This window comes from Pseudopipra pipra, chromosome 4, assembly GCF_036250125.1.
Source record: "Pseudopipra pipra isolate bDixPip1 chromosome 4, bDixPip1.hap1, whole genome shotgun sequence".
Classification (NCBI taxonomy): domain Eukaryota; kingdom Metazoa; phylum Chordata; class Aves; order Passeriformes; family Pipridae; genus Pseudopipra; species Pseudopipra pipra.
In genome coordinates, this window is record NC_087552.1 from 51,610,150 (window position 1) to 51,616,149 (window position 6,000).

Here is a 6,000-nt window from a genome sequence, read left to right on the forward strand (position 1 = left end):
GTTAATAACACATTTGCAGGTAAGAAAGTTGCTCTATGAATGCCGTACTCATAATCAGAAGGTGAAAACAGAGTAGGAACATATTTTATGGGTAGCTTGAGTAGGCAGGTTGGATTCAAACCTCCTGTTCTGGAGCTGGGTTTTTTTGGGTGGGTTTTTTTTTGTTTATTTGGTTGGTTAGTTTTTTAGCTGTGCAAAGGAAGAAGTGGCTTAGTGAGACACAGCTGGTAGATTTTTCTTGAGATCTCTCATAACTAACAGGGTAGAATCCTGACACAGTATGATAAAACAAAACCCCAACAAACTAATCTCTTGTCTTCATGGGTCCCAAATTTTCTCCCGGGATTTGCAATCTGCTCTTCTCTCCCAGCCTGTCTGGTTGCCATCTCACTTTGCAGCAGCATGGAAACATTCCCCCCCCAAGCTGGTTGACAAATATCTCCGTAAAAAATATTTGTCATTGGTCCAACACAAAACTGATAATTTTGTTTGGCTTTTACAGCATCAAAACACACCTGTGCTAGCCAGAATATTAAATAAGACCTGCCTTTGGTTAGCTTCATGTTTAAAGAAATGTCATTTCCTACTAAAGATGAAGTGAAATTTTGTCGTTTCAGGCTTATACCAGGCTGCCTTTATTAGAAAATGAAGTCTACATTTGAATGAGAACCTATTACTTCTATTAGTCCCTTCTGAGCCATTGCAAGTAAATATTATATACATTATTAGAAGAGATGAGGAGACCAGACAGATTGGCTTCTTGATCAAGGTTATGCTGTACTCATTATGCATCAGCACATCTGGAATGGTCCAGTAGTACCCCGAGAATTCCTAATACATTAATAAGACTTACACCTCCTATAATTGCATTTGGCTGATTAACTTTCGTCCAGCTGGTCTTAGCTGCATAAAAAGGTATTTTATAAGCTTGTTATACAGAAGAAAATTCTGAACATCTTTGGCATATATCTTGCCAACTTTTATTCTGACCTGAATAACTCACTTTCTGGCAGCTTTTAGCACAGATGAATTTAAAATATCCATCACAAACATTAGACCCCTTGAGCCTGAAACTTCCAGATGTAGAGTCATGACCATATGCCACAAAGAACTATTATGTATCATTTTGATATTAGTCATTTTAATCATCAGCCCTAGCTGTCTCTCCTTACTCTTAGTGGAAGTTCAGCATTTACAAGCACATAAAAAATTGCAAGATTAGATCTTTGGCTTTGTAAGGGCCATAGTTTTAGTTTAGATGCTTTTGTTCCTGCAGCTGAATGCTTTCAAGATAGCAGCAGAGTCTGTTTGCTCTTTGAGGAGAGAGGAAAGAATCCACACATTCCCAACCAGTTTAAAATGCGAACCCTCCCTTTGTTCCACAGCAAACAAGGCAGCTGGGGGTCAGCTCTGCGTCTCCTGCCATTAGGTGTCACTGCAGTAAATGGAAATTACTGACAAACGGTTTGAAAAGAGAAATCATTGCCAAAGATTATTCTGTAAAAAAAGAAATAAATATATTTACAAAGTAAATGATGGCTGTATTCTAGATCTAGATTTCATTACAGGCTAGTTTTCTAAAAACAAAACCCTCTTTTTTTTTTAATTTGAAAATGTAACTACTCTGAACACTTTACTAAAAGATTTTTTTGCAAAGGCATAAACAGTGCAGATTCCAAATGTACAAACACTATTCTTTTATCCACTTTGTGTAATATAGTTATTTTATCAAACCTGGAAACATTGTGAAGTACAGTTCGTCTGGAGACATGATCTGTGTGCCTGGCCTGGAGATGGGAAAAGAAATAGCATAGACAGAGCAGTCAAAATATTTCAGAATAGTCTCCAAATTCACCTTTAGCAAAATATTTCCTTTTACTTCTACAGAGAAATTTGTGTGTTTTGCTATCAAAGTATCAAAAAACCTATAGCATACTGTTGGGGGTTTGTTTATTTTGAGATTTGCAAATTATTGCCATCACAATCACCTTAATAATTTATTTGATGTTTCCATAGGCATATTTCACACTGAATATATCTACTGTTTTTGCTAAGAGCAGATATTTATGCTTTTAATAGCTGTCTTTTTGTTCTACTCATGATTCCCTCTTATGGGGGCTGATTTTACCTGCAGATATCTTGGACTCCAAATCTCTCCAAAAGCCATATTTTGCTCCCTTCCTCGTCTCACTCCCCCTTTGAAGCACAAACCCAGAAACCACTAACTCCGTCAAGAATGACTTTTAATCTTCATGCAAGGATCAGGCCCCATCCAGCATCAGGGAAACCTTCTGGATTCCTGGAGAACACTGAGTCTGATGATAATTGCCAAGTCACTTGTCAAGTAAACACAACCATTGTAATTCTGAAGAGCCAAAATTAGGAGTTTTCAAATTATTTTATTTTAATTTACTTAGGCTTTCCATTTGCAATAAAGTGTAGTATGTCAAGCTTACACTATTATATATATTTTATCAACTTTAGTAGTTAGTCCTGAAAATAGTATTTCAGTAAACAAGTCTTTCCCCTCATCCACCCACCCTCCATGCCAAAAAATCATCCAGGGAAAACACCTAGAATATTCCTGAGTGCTGCAGGACCATCCTCTGCTGGCTTTTCTCAGCTCAGCCCCTGCTCTTGTAGGATCACATCCACCTCCTCCATCGAACTGTCCAGTCTCATTTTAATCACCACAGCCATTTGCAATTCTGCATACAGTTATTTAATTTGTTTGATTGCCCAAGATTCTTACATGGTAAGAATGCTCATGTATATGCTTTAAATCATGGTTTCACTTTTGGACCTATGGGATGAAACAGAAAGCAGAAGTCTCTGGTTCATCCTCTCTGTGTCCCTGTTGCTGCAACAGGATCGATCTTCATAACCTGCTTGATCCACGTGATCTAAATCAGCACCTGTAAAGTTTCACAAGCCCTGAAATGTTTTTTACTTCTTGCAAAGAATCCCTATAACAACACAATGTTAAATAAACAAAAAAAAAAGCAAATTTGTAAAATAGAAAGAATATTAAATACTTTTGTGACACATGAACATATTTTCATTTTATATTATACATATGTATATATATGAATATGTACATATATACACACATTATATATTTTATATATAATATAAAACACATACTTTATACATTTATACACATGCATATATACGTATGTTCATACATGTACACATTTTGCACCTAATATTAAATTTATTTTTCAATTAAATAATTTCACCACTTTCCTTTTGTAGCAGCTTACATTTTGGAAGATGAAGACAAACCACTTAGACCTTGAAAAACACATGGGCTACTCAGATAGATGGCATCTGGGAGGACTCTGAACTCCCTCAACATTCTATAGGGAAAAACAGAACCAGGTGCATTTCTTCCTAAATCAAATTAGCTGGAAGATGCCACATCCAATTGTAGTAAATTGATGTGAGAGTTTGTGATGTCTATAGCAGATCTTACAACAAAGGTCAATGTGTGGAGACGTAGCCAACAGGCTGGTATACAGCAACTTGTAGTGGGGCTGTTCTAACAAAAGCAAGGAACAAGTAAAATGCAATCGGTTTTTTAATATAGGAGAAATACAGTCTTAATTATATATTTCAATTAACCTAAACCAATAATTTGTATCATTGAAAACATTAATATAAAATGGTGTTTGACTGAAGCATTTTGAGAAACATCATTGGAAGATAATTTTCACATTAAAAATAACAATGGATTTAATGTAATCAAACTCCAGAATAAAATAAACCTGAATTTATATGGAGAGAGAAGCTTGGAAAAGAAAACAGATGTGGTTATCTAGTATACAAACTTATGGAAAAAATACTGACATATGTCAAATCTGCCTATCATTGTCATAATTTTTAAACATCCCCCTTGACATCAACAAGTTTATATCATGTTTTATGACACTTAATTATCCCTAAATTTATTTAATTAACATCACAAGACATCTAAAGCAATTCAAATGTTTTCTTAAATAAATTATGAGAAAGCAGCAGTTAAAGGGAGGGTACATATATTTCCTGTCCAAAAAACTCATTGCAGGAATGCTGAGGTAACAAAGTGAAACACTTAAACTCTTGTATAAAAACTGCCTGTGCAACTGTAAATGAATTCTTAAACCTAGAGAGAGCAAGCTTATTTATTACTTAATCTTGCATGGTTTTCTCCACAGGTTTCTTGCTTTATTCAATGAAAAAAATAAATACTTATTACAAATTTGGACAGTCCCCCAGCATTGTTTACCATGTATTGTTCAAAATCTGAACTGAAGACATTTGTTTCTTTGTTAGTGCTTTTATATAGCTTTCATTCCAGTACTTCAGTGCTTTGAAAAATATCCATGGATTTCTTTGCCCCATCTGAAAAAAACCCACAGATTATATCATTATTCCCATTTTGCAGATGACAACTGAGACTGAGGTCAAAATTGCTAAATCTGGGTGCACAAACTGAGGTTTTTTCAGTGGTTTTTAGCAGTTAAATGCACACTGTCAAAAGCCAGTCAACTTCCATCTTATCTGTGAATTGTCCACAAATGTCATGCCACTCTTTGGGCACTTCAAGAAGCCAAAATCAGGACAAGGCATGTCACAGGTTGGATGTGCAGCTTTGTGACCCTCCTCTGTAGTAGGAGGACTTTGGGCAGGGGCTGCCTGCAGGACTCGCTCGCCTCATCTTTGAAGGGTGCAGCACTATTAGATGAGATACTGCAAGGAAACATCCTGCTCTTATCCACTGACATCAATAAAACTGAATCCACTGTTTCTTGGCAACTCCAAGACAGGTAAAAAAAATTCAAATAAAACCACAAACACGGGGTACTATGAAAAATTCAAGGATGAATTTTGAACAGCCCATTATATCAACTCCTTGGCTAGAACCATGAAGAAATTGTCAACAATGGTCAGAGCAGCACAGCCCTTTCAGACCATGGATACACCATTTCAGGGCACTCAGTGCCATGGTCTAGTAACCAGTGGTAGTGGATCAAGGGTTGGACTTGATGATCTCAGAGGTCTTTTCCAACCCGACTGATTCTATGATTCTATGATTCTACACTACCAGTATTTAACCAGACTAATATTTTTTCATTAATTCTGCAGCCAGGCTGTGGAAGGCTGGGACTTCACACTTATTTTTAACTTGTGTATTTGAATAGTTTAACTATATTTGTGTTCTAAATAATGCTGCTACAGCAAAGATGAGAGAACTGCACTCTGCATTTCAAAATACGTTTCAGGAGATTGGATGGCTCAGAGAACCGGGAGCAGGATCTGTGTTTTTTCACTCTGTTCCTGCCAATTCTACTTCAGGCAGGCCAGTAGTGGACAAAAGGTCACTCTGGATGTTACCACAGCAGTGTGAAGTGCTTTGGAGACTCCACCCTTGCTTCTAATGGCCATACACTCCTTCTCTAGCCCATTCCCATTATATTCAGAACAACAACACAGAGGCCAAGAGGTGAATGAGCCCGAGAGTTAAATTACCTCTCAGCTACAGAGGGTAATTCTCCTAGACAAGAGGGAGTGCACCAATATCACTGCAAATTCTTCTTGCTCTTAGTTATCGTCATGAAGGTAGATATTCCCTTGTTTTTGTGTTTAGTGTAGGAGATATGTCATCTGCCAGCTTGAAGACAGCAGTGACAGCAAATGAGATGGTGAGGGGTCTGTATCTTTCAAGAAATCAAAATGTAAAACCCCTCAATTTTTAAGACGGGGCACTAGGGGTGGACAAAGCCCAGGAGAATGAAGGGGTACATGGCTGTAACAGGACCAGACCTGCAGGCAGCTCCTGCAAGCCTGTGATGCAGTCTTACTGCTCATCCACAAAATGAGAGCCTGCCCTGAAAAACTGGGAACCATGCCTGGACCTGGGTGCTCTGAAAAATCAAATTTGCTTGTAAGAGAGCCAGAGGAGTCTGCAGTAGCTGGAAAGAGGCTCCTGCCTGACACCAACACTCACAATGCATTCTG